Source organism: Hemitrygon akajei, chromosome 9, assembly GCF_048418815.1.
Source record: "Hemitrygon akajei chromosome 9, sHemAka1.3, whole genome shotgun sequence".
Classification (NCBI taxonomy): Eukaryota; Metazoa; Chordata; class Chondrichthyes; order Myliobatiformes; family Dasyatidae; genus Hemitrygon; species Hemitrygon akajei.
In genome coordinates, this window is record NC_133132.1 from 125,711,187 (window position 1) to 125,731,143 (window position 19,957).

Here is a 19,957-nt window from a genome sequence, read left to right on the forward strand (position 1 = left end):
AAGAGTCGTGAACTCTTTATGGCACAGAGGAAAGACATCCAGCCCACCTAATCCATGCCAGAATTTTGAAGCACAATTCATTCAGCCCCAATCTACTCTTTTCTTCCTATAGTATTCCTAGGTAGATCAGTGTGGTATTTGCTGTCAACATATCCCTTTAAAGCTTTCTTGGCTGGCTCTGTGCAGGATTGCGGTAGGGCACAAATAAATTCAAGGGCTACACTTTGTCAGCTTGAGTCTGCAGCCAAATGAAACCTTCTCAATTTCTACCCCTGAAAGTGAATTAGCTCAGGGAATTTTATCACTGCATGGACCTGCTGCAACTTTCTGGGCACAGCTTGCACAGACATTGGCAATGCAAGTGATATGCCGGGTGGAGTTCTTACCCGTCAGAACACTTCATATACATCAATTCTGCTAGGAAGGTGATAGGGTGTTTCTCATTAACCAATGAGCTGAAAGAAATTCTAACACAGAAAAAGCAAGCTTTATTTCTTTTTTTCCCTGCTGTTCTGTAATTGTATGCAGTAAAAAAATCAACAAACCAACAAATATAACTTTTCTTTCATTCTGCTGTCAGCAAGGTCAGTAGGTAATTCTATTCCTTATACTAAAAGCAAATATTAACCTTGCATTTTCTCTACTGTATAAACCCACCCAAACCTCCAACTTTCTCCCTGCACAATGTCCTTTTACAAAACGCTTTACCATCCATCACAATGCCAAGAAAATAGGAATGATATTTTTGTGTTGTTCTTTGTATATCAACAGAAACTGTAAAAGATCAGCTTTATTTGAATCCTGTATATTGAAATATACAATAAGATGTGTCATTTGCATCAACGACCAACACAGTTTAAGGATGAGCTGGGAATAGCTGCAAGTATCATCATTTCTCCTGCACCAACACTGCATGCCCACATCTTGCTAACCCTAACTGACCCGTACATCTTTGGAATGTGAGATGAAACTGGAGTACATAGTGGAAACCCAGATGTTCCTTACAGACAGAGACATGAAGGGAACCCTGACCGGTGACACTTCAAAATATTACGCTGGCCGCTGCACTACTGTGCCACCCATTCCTGTCCTGATGAAGGGTCTCAGCCCGAAAAGTCGGCTGTTTATTAATTTCCACTGATGCTGCCTGACTTGCTGAGTTCCTGCAGCATTTTGTGTTCAGTCTCCGATTGGTCCTAAGATATTTCTATTGCTCCTGTCTTCATGAGACGATGATCGTTTCCTAAGAAATGCACCTGTGTTCTGATCACTGCTGGGTAGGTGACAATAAACGTTGGAAAATTAAACAACTTCTTTCCTCAGCACTGCCCAATTTCTGGAGGTTGTTCTCTGGAGAACTATTCAGAGCAAGAAAGGAAAATGCTTGAAGGACTCAATGGATCAGGCAAAATCCATGGAGGTGGAAAAGCAGAGTCAATGTTTCAAGACCATGACCATGGATCAGAACTGAGAATGCAAGCTACGGTATTTTAAATTGCAGAAGCAGGGCAGAGAAAGCAATGCTTGAGTTAGTGTGTAGATCAAAGTAGCCAGCGTAATGATTACAACAAAAACTATTCATTAAATATAGAAGAAAGTCAAAAGAAAACCAAATACACGCACACCAATGGAGAACTGAAAATATGTTGTTTATCTTAAATTGTTGAATTCGGAATTAAAACCCAAGGACTGTAATGTACACATTCATAAGTTGGGCCACTGCTCCTTGAGCTTCTGTAGGGCTTCACTGGAGCAGTATTAGAAGTCAAAAAGAAAGGTCCAAGTGAGTTTGAGATGCAGAATTAAGGTGCCAGGTAACTGGAAGACTATGATCACTCATGTAAACTGAATGAACTTGCCTTTCTCTCATTTGGAGGAGTTGCTCTAGAAGCTAGTACAAGGGGTGATTGATAAGTTCGTGGCCAAAGGTAGAAGGAGTCAATTTTGGAAAACCTAGCACATTTATTTTTCCTACATTTACACACTTAATCCAGCGGTTGTGGAGCATATGGATCCCTTCTTTGTAGAAGTCGATGTCTTGGACTTCCAGAAGTGGTCCACAGCAGGGGTGATTGATAAGTTTGTGGCCTAAGCTAGAAGGAGATGAGTTATTAACTTCAAACTTTCTGCATTTTCACTCAAATAGTTGAACCACACGTCCATATAACAAGAGCTATATAGCTCATCTCCTTCTACCTTAGGCCATGAACTTATCAATCATCCCTGCTGTGGACCACCTGGAGGTTCAAGATGCTCTCATTACATGCACGTGCAGTTCAACACTTTGAGTGAAAATGCAGAAAGTTTGAAGTTAATAACATCTCCTTCTTCTTTAGGCCACGAACTTATCAATCACCCCTGCTGTGGACCACTTCTACAAGGAAGGGATCCGTATGCTCCACGACTGCTAGACTAAGTGTGTACATGTAGGAGGGGACTATGTCGAAAAATTAATGCGCTGGGTTTTCTAAAATTGACTCATTCTACCTTAGGCCACAAACTTATCAATCACTCCTCGTATATCAAATGAGGTCAATATATCACTAGTGTATTTTAAGATCTCATGGTAAATAGCCTGGCAAGAGTTATCTATTTGACCATTGCAATACACCTGGAAATCAGATACTTTCAAAAAAGTTGCTGCATGTGTGAAGTACTAAATCCTGCATCTTAATACCACAGCACAATAGGTACAGTATGCCTTCCATGTAGCAAGTCATTTTATAGTAATCTCCTTCCCATCGACAAATGCATTGTCATAATCTATAAATTCTTCTCTCTAAGAAAATTGTTCATTATTATATCATAAGACCATAAGATATAGGAGCAGAATCAAAACATTTGGCCCATTTTGTCTACTCCACCATTTCATCACGGCTGATCCAATTTTCCTCTCAGCCCCAATTTCCAATCAAGAATCTATCAATTCTGCCTTAAATATATGTAAAGACTTGGCCTCCACAGCACCCTGAGGCAAAGAATTCCACAGATTCACCAGTCTCTGGCTAAAGAAATTCCTCCTCATCTCTGTTCTAAAAGGACACCCTTCTATTCTGAGGCTGTGTGCTCTGGTCTTACACTCTGCCACCATCGGAAACATTCTCTTCACATCCATTCTGTCAAGAACTTCTACCATTCGATAGGTTTCAATGAGGTCACCCCTCTTTCTTTAGAGTTCTAGTGAATACGTGCCCAGAGCCATCAAACATTCTTCAAGTGACAAGCTATTCAATCCTGGAATAATTTTTGTGAACCTCCTTTGAACCCTCTCTAGTTTCAGCACATCCTTTCTAAGACAAGGGGTCCAAAACTGCTCACAACACTCCAAGTGAGGCCTCACCAGTGCTTTTTGAAGTCTCAACATTCCATTCTTGCTTTTATATTCAATGCCTCATGAAATGAATGCTAACATCACATTTGCCTTCCTTACCAGAGTCACCCTGCAAATTAACCTTCAGGGAATCCTGCACAAGGTCTCCCAAGTCCCGGCATGCCTCTGCTTTTTGTATTTCCTCTCTATTTAGAAAATAGTCAACCCATTCATTTCTTCTACTAAAGTGTACAACCATGCTGTTCCTAAGACTGTATTCCATCTGCCTTATTTTCACCCATTCTAATCTGTCTAAGTCCTTCTATAGCCTCTCTACATCCTCAAACCTACCTGCCCTTCCACCTATCTTCATATTGTCTGCAAAGTTTACAACAAAACCATCAATTCCATCATCCAAACCATTGACATATAACGTAAAAAGAATTTTTCCCAACACAAACCCCTGTAGAGCACCACTAGTCGATGGCAGCCAACCAGAAAAAGTACACTCTATTCCAACTCGTTGCCTCCTGTCAATTACCCACTGCTTTATCCATGTTAGAAACTTTCCTGTAATACCGTAGCTTGCTAAGCAGCCTCATGTGTGGCACTTTGTCAAGGGCCTTCTGAAAATCCAAGTATACAACATCAACTGATTCTTCATTGTCTAGCCCACTTGTTTCTTCAAAGGATTCCAGCAGATTTGTCCGGCAAGAATTTCCCTTGGGAAAACCATGCTGATTATGGCCTATTATATCATGCGTCTCCAAGTAGCCTGAGACCTTCATTTAATTTTAAAGCAGTAGTCGGAGATTTAATACTCAGAAATAAAATGAATGCAACTCTCACTCTGTTGTCTATCTCCATTCTATCTGTGCAATGTTCCTTTAATTTTTAAATCAATCAATCAATCAATCAATCCTTTATGCTCAAGTGTTTCAAGAGAGAATTCCACCACATACTTTGTTTTTTTTTGTTCTTTTTGTGATGATATCTTTAACTGTGGAGAATATGATCTTGAGCTAAATAGATACTTGCATAGATCTTGAATGAATAACATTTCAATCACCCAACAACAATTTGTGCAAAATGTCCTCAATATGGCCAGGTGAAGTTTTCACAGATCTTATTTTACAGGCATGACACAAGGGTTTTCTTAAGTAAATTAATGGCAAGTTATATGGCCTTGGGGCTGTAGCACCACATCCATACATGGTAGCAAACAGTGGGAGATTTATTGATTTGACTCCTGCTGATGACCCAGAACTGAATCCAACTGGTAGCCCAGATCAGAAGTCTCCCAGCAGAGCCTTGACCTTATGGTTGACTCTTTCTGTAGAGAGAAAGGCCATATGAGGGCTTTTAAGCTGAGTGAAGGATTTGGAGAGTGAAGCATAGAAGGGATGGCTGCAGATTAAGAGCTTGTTATGTAACGTGCCTGCTTGTCATTTAACACTGAGCATATTGAGTGGCTCAGTATTTGGGGAGATGCAACACTTAAAAAATAATCATTATAATTATGCATATGGGGGAGGCACTTGACACAAATTGAAATTCAAACACTAAGGGTAAAAGGAGCTCTAAAATCCTACTCCATTTTACCACTTAACTGTGTCTTGAATTAATTTAAGGTTTTTTACTTCGTCAATCAAAGGCATATTTTGATTCATCTTTTTGACACAGTGTTCAAGAATCCTCCTTGAATCACTTTGGATCACCTCATGCCTTGGCTCCCACACCTTCAGCCATCCATGAATCCTACCCCCAAGTTGAAAATGACCCCAATGGCTTTTAAAACAGAAACTTATTGTTCCTCAATTACTGCTTCCTGATTATTTTTGCCTCTTCTACTTCGGTGGTATCCTATAACCAAGACTCAGCCCTTACTTTAAGTTTCTGTGTAAAAATGGTTGACATAAATGAATAAGATTTGAAAACAATGAAGGCCAAGCATTAAATATTACATAAACAAGTTTTTCAAAAATCTATCTTGCCTATGTAAAATTGGAACAATTATACGCGTAATTTACAGAGAACAACACAATGTAAAACTTGATTGATGAACACCACTGAGTCTGAGGAGATTGAGCAAAGATAAGCTGAAGAGGGGATAATGTAACAAAAAGGAATCCATCTCATTTTTCTCCTGCTTTCATGAAACTTTCTGAGCAATGCAATAGGTCACCTTTGAGGTATGTGAATATGATGGAAGCTAAGTTGTTTTGAATAAAATGCAATGTATTCTCAGTAAGATAAAGGAAAAGAATCATGAAGAAGGACAGACTGTTTCTGAAATTCACCAGTAAAGTTTGAGATTATGTCCAGATGTCCGTGGCAGTGTGTGGTCTGCAAAAATGTGCTTCAGTGTTTCGGTGATCTATTGCACAGTTTGGTGCTGCTAACGGTTAGTAGAAAATTAGAGTCCGGGAAATTCTTCAAAAGCGAAAATGCCCTGTTTCCCATGCCTTGCAGTGCTGAAATCTGCTGCATATTCACAAGCTATCCTGTTTCATTTTATCATTTGATTTAATATGGCTTTGCCTCAGCTTTGAGGAAATGGCTGCCCTCTTACAGTTTGAGTGAATGCAACTGGAAACACATCCCAATATGATTCATATCATGGAATGACACCGCTTCAAGGACAGTGATTTGATGAAGAATGAAGAATGAAGAATACATTGATGCAGTTGCCTATGTTCTTTTAAAGCATATCAAACATTTTCAGGTCTTTTCTAGGCTTATGAATCAGGGTACCATTTCTGAACAATTGCATTATGTTACTGGGAACTGAATAATATGCCCTTACTCACTCCCAATTTTTCCAGCTTGACAATTGCAGAACATAAATGTAATATGCTTGCATGGTTCTGAAACTACTGCATTTTTACAGCATCTTGTACACTCTCAAGAAGAGTCACAGACAATTAAATAATTTTGAAATATAGTTCCTTTTGTAATTTAAGGAATATACCTCTCAGTCTCCACAGTCCAAACTCATAAACATACCAGTCACCCTAGCAATCAGATGAAATTTGTCCTTGGTCAGGCAGAACATAGAACTACCAGTTCCAAAGTTTCATTACAATATCTTCACAGGAACCAAATTTTAGAGGTATAAGACAATTTGCAGTTATTGATTTATTTTGCATTTAATGCATGAATTCGAGGATGAATTTCTATTCCAAGCTGTTTCCTTGATCTTAGTTAAAATGATTCAAACAAGAGGACATGAGAGTTAGGGGGCAATAGTTTAGGGGTAACAAGAGGGGGAATTTCTTTACTCAGAGAGTGGATGGAACGAGCTTCCAGTAGAAGTGGTAGAGGCAGGTTCGATATTGTCATTTAAAGTAAAATTGGATAGGTATATGGACAGGAAAGGAATGGAAGGTTATGGGCTGAGTGCAGGTCGGTGGGACTAGGTGAAAGTAAGCATTCAGCACGGACTAGAAGGGCCAAAATGGCCTGTTTCCGTACTGTAATTGTTATATGGTTTATTATGAATCTTATATTGAAATTAAAACTGATAACTTTCTGAAAGCCCACAAGACCATCAGACGCAGGGACAGAATTAGGCCATTTGACCCGAGTCAGCTCCACCATTCTCTCAAGGCTGATTTATTTTCCCTCTCAACCACTTCTCATGCCTTCTCTCCATAACCTTTGATGACTTACTAAACGAGAATCTATCAACTTCTGTTTTAAGTATACCCCTCCAATTCCGCCCAGCACTTAAATCGTCGACCAAACATCGGGTGTAGACCGAGTCAAGGCAGTGGGCTCCAGGCACCAGAGCAGATCTACATGTGGTTAAAAGAATAAGAGGAAATGTCAGTGGAACATATAAGATTTTGGCTTCAACAGGCAGGTTGCAAAGAGGATGTTTCTCTTAGGTGGGAATCTAGTACAGTCCAACGAAATAAGGTAGGGCTGAGATCAAAACGTATTTCTTCACTCAGAGGATGATGAATCTGTGGACACTCAAGAGACTGCAAATGCAACACACAAAATGCTGGATGAATTCAACAGCTCAGACAGCATCTATGGGGGGAAATGTTTCGGGTTGAGAACCTTCATTGGGACCTGTAAACTCCTCTACCATAAGGGTCCAGAAAAGCCATTTTGATGAATTTCAGAAGGATATGGATAAAGTTCGAGGCACAAAGAGCAGTAAAAGATTTTATCAAACATTCCAGAAATAGATTAAACTCAGCAAACAGATAGTGATGTATATTTTTAAAAAAACACAAAAATAAGTTGACTTGTTTTGATTTGGAACAATTTAAAACCAGGAGAGCTCTTGGCTGGGATATTTGATTTAAACCCACTTAAAGGCTATTTGGGTGTTTGATGTAGGTGTGAGAATATGTTATTAAGATAAAGGGTCAGCCATAATTCTATTAAGTGGAGGAGCAGGTTCAAATGGATGCGTGGTTCATTCCTACTCCTGCTTCTATTTACAATGCTTCTATATTGCTGTGATCTCAGAGAATAATTATACAGAGACTAATTGTTTACTTCATTCCTATCTTAGTGCTTTGAGCCTCTGTTTTATGTACACCCTTTTCTGGTTGTATTAAATATAGTTAATAAGGATTGTCGAGACAAATCCATTGTAAGAGGAGAGGCATTTTATATGCAAAGTACATAAAGCATTATAAACATTCTTCCACTGCAGGAAGTATTGCATTCTAGTACATCACATGAGTACACAGTCCAAAAACATATAAAACATACAAGAGAAAAAGTACATTTATTTTTTCCTTATATCTATTTTAATCTTGTAAAAGTTGAATATAGAGTATATACATTATATTATGCAGTATATACAGTACTGTGTGGAAGTCTTAAGGACATAGATATATATATATAGAGCTAGGGTGCCTAAGACTTTTGTACGGTAGTGTAGTAATATTATGTACCACACTGCAATGCTGCTGCAAAAGCAAAACCAGATTTCATGACATATGTGAGCAATGATAAACCTGATTCCAATATGGGTCTCTATTGTGGACTGAGAGTTGGAAGGGGGTAGGGAGAGGGGAATCATGGTTGAGGAAAGAGGGAGGGAGAGAGGAAGGAGAGACGTTCTGTAATGACCAATAAATCAATTCTTTGGAATCAAATGACCTTGCCTGGTGTCTCAGGGCTGGGCATGTCTGCACCCCACTACCCCTTGCCCCCAGTGCTTCTTCGCTGTCACGTGTCCACACCATTCCCCTGGTGCTCCACCATCTCCACTCCCAGTATCCTTTGCTCCTGCCAGATTTACAAACTGGCTGTCTGCTCTAGGTTGACAAATACCGTACCATGCAAAAGTCTAAGGCATCCTAGATATACGCATGTGCCAAAGACTTCTGCACACCTCTGTATATTTCATAAAGTTACATATACTGCCTATAAAATCCTGTAAGCTCAGAATATAATTCCAGATACACTGTCAACAGCAAATATGCTTGAACAGCCTTACAATTATGGCATGGAACCCTAATTGCAGTCACCAAGTCACCAGAAATTACAGCCTACAATTCCTGAACTGATTCTTTTTAAGTATAGACATTTCAGTTGATTAGTATTGTGATACTTTATAAAGCAATAATGTGAATCCTTTGGAGTGGGTTTGGAATATGAATTATTTGGATCTCAAATATTGAATAAATTAGGCAAAGAAACTGTAGTATATAATGAAAAGCGATCATACAAAGTTAAAACAAAAATAAGTTGGCTTGATTTGGGACAATTTAAAACCACAATATCTAGTGGGCTGGAATACTTTGATTTAAAATCACTTAAAGGCTGTTTGGATGGTAACCAACACTTCCAAAAGCTACATGGAATAATATGTAGTTGTGAGTGGGTTTGTAATGGAATCAATGTACTCTGAAAAGGGTACTTATTTTAGTCATAAAAATTTGCTGTTGCCATTGCTGGGTGAGCTGAAGGTGACTTGGGTTTAGTCATTATGTGGGATATGGGGTTTGCTTACAGGTGCGGATTTTGTTTTCTATTCTTTGGAGATGAATCAGAATCAGGTTTTACATCACCAGCAAATGTCATGAAATCTGTTGTTTAGCAGCAGCTAAACAGCAGCAGTGCAATACATAAAAAATTATAAATTTCAAAATATATAATTAAATTAATAAGTAGTGCAAAAAAAGTGAGGTAGTGTTTGTGGGTGTATTGATTATCCATTCAGAAATTTAACGGCAGAGGGAAAGAAGCTGTTACTACAACATTGAGTCAATGTATTCAGACTCTTGTACCTACTCCCTGATGACAGCAATAAGAGACCATATCCTGGGGAATGGGGATACTTCATGATGGATGCTGCCTTTCTGAGATATTATCTTTTGAAGAAGTCCTCAATAGTGGGAGGCTAGTGCCCATGATGAAGCTGGATGACTTTGCAAGCTCCTGCAGCTCTTTCCAATGCAGTCCAGTGACCCCTCCATATCAATATGTTGTAAGATAGTTCTTTAGAGATGTTGGCACCCAAGAACAATAGAAATGTGAGAAGTATTAATGCAGAATGTTTTTTAAGAGATTAAAATTTGAGCTGAAAGTCTAAGGGAAGAACATGATGTCATATGGGTTCTAAATGAACTCCTGACAAACACTTGTCTCCATTATTTTAGATAAAGTATCGTCATAAAGTAGATCACTGACAGGAATAACCATGCAATTTACTGTGGAAGACACTAGCAATATGGCGGAAGTTCCAGGTGTCAGGGGTCATGAAGTGTGGGAAGTTACCATTTCTAGAGAGAAGGTTCTTGGGAAACTGAAAAGTCTGAAGGTTGATAAATCACCTGGACCACATGGTGTACACCCAAGTGTTCAGAAAGAGGTAGCTGAAGACATTGTGGAGGCATTAGTAATGGTCCTTCAGAATCACTTGATTCTGGAATGGTTCCAGAAGACTGGAAAATTACAAATGTCACTCCACTCTTTAAGAAGGGAGAAAGGCAGAAGAAAAGAAACTATAGGCATATTAGTCAGACCTCAGTGGTTAAGAAGATGGTAGAGCTGATCATTGAGGATGAGGTCTCAGGGTACTTGAAGGCACATGATAAAATAGGCCATACTCAGCATGGTTTCCTCAGGGAAAACCTTGCCTGACAAATCTGTTGGAATTCCTTGAAAGAATAACTTGCAGGATAGACAAAGGAGAATCAGTTGATGTTGTATACTTGGATATTCTGAAGGCCTTTGACAAGGTGCCATACATCAGGCTTCTTAACAAGCTATGAGACCATGGTATTACAGGAATGATTCTAGCATGGATAAAGCAGTGACTGATTGACAGGAGACAAGGAGTGGGAATAAAGGGGGCATTTTCTGGTTGGCTGCTGGTGACTAGTGGTGTTCCACAGGAATCTGTGTTGGAACTGCTATTTTTTTACATTATATGTCAATGATTTGGATGATGGAATTGATGGCTTTGTTTCAAAGTTTGCAAATGATATGAAAATAGGTGGAGAGACAGATAGTTTTGAGGAAGTAGGGAGGCCGCAGAAGGATTTGGACAGATTAGGATACTGGACAATGAAATGGCAGATGGAATATAGAGTCAGAAAGTGTACGGTCATGCACTTTAGTAGAACCAATGAATGGATTGACTATTTTTAAAAATAGAGAGAAAATTTTAAAAAACTGAAGTACAAGCTTGGAAGTTCTTGTGCAGGATTCCCTAAAGGTTAATTTGCAGGTTGAGTCTGTGGTGAGAAAGCCAAATGTGATGTTAGAATTCATTTCAAGAGGACTAGAATAGAAAAGCAAGGATATAAAGCACTGGTGAGGCCTCACTTGCAGTATTGCGAGCAGTTCTGGCTCCCTTATACTGGAAAGGATTTTCCGAAACTGTAGGGGGTTCAAAGGAGCTTCATGAATGTGATTCCAGGATTGAATGGCTTGTCATATGAAGAACATTTGATGGATCTGGGCCCGTATTCACTGGAACTCAGAAGAATGAGGTGTAATCTATTTGGAACCTATCGAATGCTGAAAGGCTTTAATAAAGTGGGTGTAGAGAGGATATTTCCTATGGTGGGAGAGTCTAAGACCAGAGGACACAGCCTCAGTATTGAGGGACTTTCTGTTAGAATGGAGATGAGGAGGAATTTCATTAGCCAGAGAGTGGTGAATCTGTGGAACTCTTTGCCACCGGCAGCTATGGAAACCAAGTCTTTATGTATATTTAAGGCAGAGGTTGATAGATTCTTGATTGTTCAGAGCATGAGGGGATATGGGGAGATGGCAGGAAATTGGGCTGAGAGGAAAAATGGATCAGCCATGATGATGTAGTGGAGCAGACTCAATGGGTCAAATGGCACAATTCTGTTCCTATCTTATTGTCTTATGGTAACTGACAGCACTATTTAGAAACATAGAAACCCTACAGCACGATACAGGCCCTTCAGCCCACAAAGCTGTACTGAACATGTCCCTACCTGAGAAATTACCTAGGGTTACACATAGCCCTCTATTTTACTGAGCTCCATATACCTGTCCAGGAGTCTATTAAAAGACCCTGTTCTATCTGCCTCCACCGCCATCACCAGCAGCTCCTCTCACGCACTCACAACTCTCTGCATAAAAATCTTACCCCTGACATTTCCTCTGTACCTGCTTCCAAGCACCTTAAAACTGTGCCTACCCTCTCCTGCTAGCCACTTCAGCCCTGGGAAAAAAGCCTCTGGCTATCCATACGATCAATGCCTCTCATCATCTTATACACCTCTATCAGGTCACTTCTCATCCTCCGTCACTCCAAGGGAAAAAGGCTGAGTTCACTCAACCTATTCTCATAAGGCATGCTCCCCAATCCAGTCAACATCCTTGTAAATCTCCTCTGCACCCTTGCTATGGTTTCCACATCCTTCCCGTAGTGAGGCAACCAGAACTGAGCACAGTACTCCAAGTGGGGTCTGACCAGGATCCTATAAAGCTGCAACATTACCTCTCGGCTCCTAAACTCAGTCCCATAATTGATGAAGGCTAATGTACCATATGCTTTCTTAACCACAGAGTCAACCTGCACAGCTGCTTTGAGTGTCCTATGGACTCGGACCCCAAGATCCCTCTGATCCTCCACACTGCCAAGAGTCTTACCATTAATGCTATATTCTGTCATCATAGTCGACCTACCAAAATGAACCACCTCACACTTATCTGGGTTGAACTCCATCTGCCACTTCTCAGCCCATTTTTGCATTCTATCAATGTCCCGCTATAAACTCTGATGGCCCTCCACACTATCCACAACACCTCCAACCTTTGTGTCATTAGCAAATTTACTAACCCATCCCTCTACTTCTTCAACCAGGTCATTTATAAAAATCACAAAGAGAAGGGGTCCCAGAACAGATCCCTGAGGCACACCACTGGTCACCGACCTCCATGCAGAATATGACCCGTCTACAACCACACTTTGCCTTCTATGAGCAAGCCAGTTCTGGATCCAGAAAGCAATTCTTATTTTGAACTGCAGGCTTCAGTTCAGTATCTTTTAAATGCCATTCAGTTTAATTTTATGGAATGACTGAAACAGCTGTGCCAGTGTCCGATTCCATTTTAATTAATTTGCTGTTCACTTCTGGTGTAAGCCATATTGCTTGTCTCTTGTTAGTTTTCACATTGTAAACCTCAAGGCTACCCAGACATGTGTCACTCTCATCATTATCAGATTTTTCATCAACAGTGTGCAGATTAGTGCTCCTTCTGAAACTGCAAATGGACTTTTTATATTTTTCATTTCCCTGTGTCCATTTATTTTTGTCTGCCCAACATGTTCTTTGTACGTGTTCTACTTTGTTGAATTTTCTGCAAGTTTTGCCTTTATTCCTGCATTGTTCTTGCCTCTCATAACTTTAAAAACCTCTATCAGGTCTCCCCTTGGCCACTGACAAATTTCACAACATGTATTAGTGATAATAAATCTAATTCTGATACTAATTGTGACATTCTATGGAGAACACCCAATTTTTTTCATAAAAATACAACTGCAGATGCTGTGGATCAAAGAATACATACACAACGCTGGAAGAACTCAGCAGGTCAGGCAGCATCCGTGAGAAAAGAGTAGCCAACGTTTTGGGCCGAGACCCTTCATCAGGAATGGGGGGGAAGAGAGGGCCGAAGCCCAGTAATAGAGATAGGGGAGGGGGTAGGGCCTAGAGGCACCAGGTGGAAAACCAATCAGAGGAAAGATAAAGGGGGGAGGGGAAGGGGATAAGCATGAAAGAACTGTAGAGATAAAGAAGTAGTAAGTTGAAAGGGGAGAGAGGCAGGGAGGGACCTGGGATAGGGGAAGGGAAAGGGGGAGGGGGAGGGAATTACCGGAAATTGGAGAATTCAATGTTCATACCACTAGGCTGGAGGCTACCCAGACAGTAGATGAGGTGTTGCTCCTCCAACCTGAGTTTGGCCTCATCATGGCAGTAGAGGAGGCCATGTATGGACATATCTAGATGGGAATGAGAGGCAGAGTTGAAGTGGGTGGCAACCGGGAGGTCCTGTATATTGTGACGGACGGAGCGGAGGTGCTCGACGAAACGGTCCCCCCAATCTGCGTCGGGTCTCGCCGATGTAGAGGAGGCCGCACCGGGAGCACCGGATGCAATAGACGACTCCAACTGACTCGCAGGTGAAGTGTTGCCTCACCTGGAAGGACTGTCTGGGGCCCGGAATGATGGTAAGGGGGGAGGTGTGGGAACAGGTGTAGCATTTGCGCTTGCAGGGATAAGTGCCAGGTGGGAGTTCTGTGGAGAGGGACGTGTGAACCAGGTAGTCGCGGAGGGAACGATCACTGCGAAAAGCTGAGAGGGGTAGGGAGGGAAAGATGTGCTTGGTGATGGGGTCCTTTTTTCTCAATCTTTCCTTATATCTCATACCCACAAATCCAGGCAATGTACTGGTGAACATATCAGAATCTCTTGTGCACCATCTCTATATCCTTCCTATATTGGGGCAACATGAACTTCATGCAATGCTCCAAGCGCAGGGTGACTAAAGGTCTATATATCTACAGCATGACTTCCTTACTGTTATACTCAACACCCCTACCAAAGAATGTATGCCTTCTTTACTACCTTATCCACTTGCACTGCCACTTTAATTGAACTATTGACCATAACCTCAAGATCTCTCAATGGTATAAAGGTGTTGGCAATTAATTGTACATTTTCCCATTTCATTTGACCTCCTAACATGCATCCAGTATCACTTGCCCAGATTAAATTTTATTTACCACCTCCGCCCATATCTTTGAGAGACCTACACTCAGTGACTACTTTATTAAGTGCATCTGTTCACCTGCTCGTTAATGCTGAATATCTAATCAGCTAATCATGTGGCAGCAACTCAATGCATATAAGCATGCAGATATGGTCAAGAGGTTCAATTGTTGTTCAGACCAAACTTTAGAATTGGGACAAAATGTGATCGAAGTGACTTGGACCACAGAATGATTGTTGGTGTCAGACAGGGTGGTTTGAGTATCTTTAGAAACTGCTGATCTCCTGGGATTTTCATGTACAACAGTCTCTGGAGTTTATAGAGAAAGGTGTGAAAAACAAAAACATCCAGTGAGCAGGAGCTCTGTGGGTGAAAGAGCCTTGTTAATGAGAGAGGTCAGAGGAGAACGGCCAGGCTGGTTCAAGCCGACAGGAAGGTGACAATAACTCAAATAACCACACATTACAACAATGGTGTGCAGAAGAGCATCTCTGAATGCACAACATGTCAATCTTTGAAGTGGATGGGCCACAGCAACAGAAGACCATGAACATATACTCAGTGACCACTTTATTAGATACAAGATGTTCCTAACAAACTGGCCACTGAGTATATATCTTGCTGTATTCTTTGATAGTCTTTTACACTGTCTACAGTTCCACCAATCTTGGTGTTACTTGCAAACTTGCTAATCCATCCATCTACATTTTCATCCAAACCGTTGACAAATATTGCAAACAAAAGAAGTCCCTTATGGAACCCAACTGGTTATAGACCTCCAACTAGAATAATAGCCTTCCATTCCTATTGTCAAAGAAAACACAATACAAACCTCAAATAGATGCAACAAAGTACATGCTCATTTATTTTCTGCATGCTTACTTCTTCCCCTCAAATCTTATGGGTCTGTTGATTCAGACAGTTTGTTACTTCAGCACCCTTTTCTCGCTGTTGAATGAAGCCTAAGTTAGAATTATTTGGTATTAGCAGCAATTTGTGGAAACATGGATCTAAACTGGGCACACATTTCTTAAGTAAAGCCCTTTTAAGCACTAATAGATCCTGAAAAGACAGATACCCCAGAAAGTCCAAACATGCATTGTATTCTCTCGGGTTACCTGGGAGGTGGGAGAATTCTTCATGGTAACCTGAAGTGGTTATTTTCCAAACTAATTCAACCTTCCTTTTTCCTTTAGTAAGTAGAGCAATTTTCATAGTCATAATAAAATGATAACAACATTGAGCGGATGTACATTTGTAATAGGAAAAACTTTTGAAATGAAAAGTTTGAAAGTTACTTTTCTCTTTTTTAAATAATTGAATGTGAATGCTTCAAATGATTGCCTTTATTATCTTATAGGGAACAAAACTTTCCATTTAACCTGTGCTTTAAAATATATATCCAAAGACACTCATTTTTTAAAAGTACCTTTTAGCTTTCACCTTTTGTTCATGATCTTGCCCAGCACATTGTTACAATCATGAAGAAGGCACACCAACAGCACTAGGTTGTTGGGAGAAGAATTGGCACGACAGCAAAAGCTTTTGCTACTTTCTGCAGGTGTACAGTGGAGTGCATTCAGACATGTTTGCATCATGGCTTGATCTGCAGGCTCCAATGCATGGGGTTGAAATGGGCTGCAGAGGGTTGTAGACACAGCTAGCTCCAACATAGACACAGCCCTCCCTGCCATCAAAGACATCTTCAACAGGCACTACCTCAAGAAAGTGGCAACCATGACCAAGGGCCCTCACCGTGTGGAATATGACCTCATGGAGAAATATGCAGAGGAGCCTGAAAATACACACACAACATTTTAGGAACATCTTCTTCCCCTCAACCATCAGATTTCTGCACAGTTCACGAGCCCATGAACACTACTTCATTATTTCACATTTTTGAATGTAATTATTTATTTTGTAGTTTTTAGTTTTTTAATGTCTTTGCATTGTATCGCTTCCGCAAAACAAATTTCACATCATACAGTACAAGGCAGTGATAATAAACTTGATTCTGATTCAGTGTGGACATTCATTCAATGGATGTATAAGTTTGAAAGATATAAACTAAATTTGAAAAGACTGCTTTAAAAGAATGAGTGTATAACTTAATAAAAAAAGGTTCCCTTCTTCTTCTGTATGCCTTTGAGACCTGGACTACTGACAACCGGCACTGTCATTGATGTCTCTGCAAAATACTCCAAATTCATACAAAAGAAAGCAGAGTCCTCTGCCTAGTTAACAGCCCTATTGATAAAAATGCACTCCGTTTCCTGCAATAGGCTGACCGAGTTCCTTGCCTGCCTCAAAGTCGAAGTCAGGTTTATGTCATATGTACATGAATGCACAGGTGCAGTGAGCAACTTGGTTGCAGCTGCAGCACAGGTACATAGCTTCAGATAGACAGTTCCACAAGAAAAATAAATATACATAAAAAATGCACAATCTTTATGAGAAAGAGAGCAATTGGAAGTCCACTGCTATACTGAGATAGTGTTTGGGTTGTGCAGGTTGGTTCAAAACAAATGAATAAAAATTACTGAGAACAGGAGATGTAAAGTTCAGGATAGTGAGCTCATAGGGCGTGGAATCAATTCAGAGTTGATGTGACTGAAGTTATTTATGCTGGTTTAGAAGCCTGATGGTTGAAACATAATAATTGTTGATGAACCTGAGAGTGTGGGACCTACGACTCCTGTAGCTCCTTCTCGAAGCAGCATGGCCAGAATGTTTGGGGTACTTGATGTTGGATGCTGCTTCCTTATGGCTATGCTCCTTGGAGACATGCTCAATAGTGAGGAGGGCTTTACCTGGGATGGATTGGGCTGTGTCCACAACTTTTTGCATAGGTTTTTCCATAGAAGGGCATTGTTGTTTCCAAACCAGGCTATGATGCAACCTCTCCACCACACATCTACAGAAATTTGTCCAAGACATGCCGAATCTTCACAAACTTCGAAGAAAGTGGAGGCACTGTCATGTTTTCTTCATAATGCCTCTGGACCCAGGACAGATCCTCTGAAAAGTTAACACCAAGGAATTTGGAGTTTCTGACCCTTTCCACCTCTGATCCCTGATAAGGACTGGCTCATGGACCTCTAGTTTCCTCCTCCTGAGGTCAATAATCATCTCCTTGGTCTTGAGGACATTGAGTGAGAGGTTATTGTGTGACACAGATCAGCCAGATTTTCAATCTCCCTCCTTCGTATATGCTGATTCGTCACCAACTTTGACTTGGACAATGACAGTGGTGTCATCGACAAACTTGAATATAACATTGGCTTTGTGCTTAGCATAAAGTGAGTAGAGGAGCAGGCTAAGCATATAGCCTTCTGATGCACAAGTGCTGAAAACGATTGTGGAGTAGATTTTTTTTTCACTACAGCAGCATATCTGGATAATTGATTCACCTCAAAAGACACATCACACACAGATCTTATGTGTAAAAAGTTGTGTCTTGATATTAATCTTTATTTTGTACCACTCACCATGTACCAGTCTCTGGTACATTTTTCATTCAATACCTCTTGCCATTCTGCCCTGTCATTCACCGCTCCCACATCTCTTTGCATCTTAGAAATGGTTTTATTCTTTTTTTTTTTCAAATTTAATGAAAAACTAGACCTGAAACATTACAAACACAAGAAATTCTGCAGATGCTGGAAAACCAAAGCAACACACACAAGATGCTGAAGGAACTCATCAGGTTAGACAGGATCAATGGAAAAAAGTAAACGGTCAGTGTTTCAGGTGAGACCCTTCATCAGTCCTGCTGAAGGGGCTGGGCCCAAACGTCAACTGTTCACTCTTTTGCATTGATGGTGCCGAGCTTGCTGAGTTCCTCCAGCATTTTGTATGTGTTGGCCTGAAACATTAGCTCTGACATCTTAAGTTTCGTTTTTGCTTTGAGAATCATGTTATAAATTTCCTTTACAAATATCTGTTGTGTATGCATTTGCTGTCTGCATTTATTAACTGTATTTAGACCTTTCATCATTAATTGCTGTTCATATAAAGAATTTCTTGAAATCCATCTAATCTGGAACTCTAAATGTTAGTAGCATTGCATATGATATTGCAGATGACTGCAAAATAATGAAATAGTTATCAGAAATAATGATTGCCTTGCATTTTTGGTAGGAATGTACCACACATGACAAAATTATTTGCTTGGATTAGCAGAGGTTTTCAAAACAGTACCTTCATCCTACTTTTCTTTCATGTTGTGGGATTTAGGAGACTACACTGACCTTTTCAGTAATTAACACAAATGTCTGTTTCTTTTCCTGAGGGGAGTGCCAATTTGTACCAATCTGTGCCTTCCGCTCTGCCTTCATCATTCCTACAGAGATTCCAAAGGTCTCTTCTGTCTTTCTTTTACCTGGGTGGCAGCCTGTTGCACCACACCAAACTGGGCTCAAATGTGCTATTTGATGGGATTAAATTTTTCTACTCTGCACCTTTCTATTTCTGATTTTTGTTAATTAACATTATTCTCTGTGCTGCAGAACAGAATGTCTACCTGTTGCATTCTATAGTAAGAAGAGATTAGCTTGTGTTAACACTCCTTAAAAACTATATATGAAATTTGCACTGTAGTTGCACAAACTGGTTGGGAAAAATTGCCATTCTTTGCACCATATGCTGTCTGTAAACACTTCTAACATTTAAAAGCCAACTCAATTGAATTGCACTTTGTTTCTGCTGAGCCGCTGATGGCAACATCAATAAACTATCCTGGGCTTGTTTATTATTAGTTTAAAGTGAAGTACTTGACAATGTGCAGTTGATCAGGAATGCTACATATTACAGGAAGTGATTTCTCACAGTATCTTCAAAGTGGGGCTCAGGCTTTTTTTCTGACAAGCAAAGAAACAAGCACAGACAAGGTCACTAGTTTGGTCTCACTTCAAATAATAACAGGGCTTGTAAGACAGAGACCTTACTCACTTTAACTCCAGTACTAATATAACCAAGCATTGAATTGATGACCTACTGAATTCTGAAGGCCTTCTGCAGTTTTAAATGTGTAAACGTTGATGATAAATAGTGACATTATAAATAAAGAATCCAAAAGATAACTAAAAAGGTTTCAAACTAGTTCAGATGAGCTTAATACACAATGAGGGACATATTTTCACATCAAGGTAAGAGCTTTCTTTCAAATATTAAAATGGCATTAAAAGGGAGTAGACAATGGAATGCAAGTCTCTTGCTGTTTTATATCTATTTACATTGGTAGTTAACTCCTTCCCTGACACTGAGGAAAACTTAGTAGTGCAGTTCCGTCCTGTGCTTATCTCTCACAGAACAGTACCACATTTGGCTGGGGAGTTTATTTATTAATCATTGTTAATTATTTATTGTTAATTACATCATTATTTACTAGTATTGTTGAATTAATTATTTTCTTCT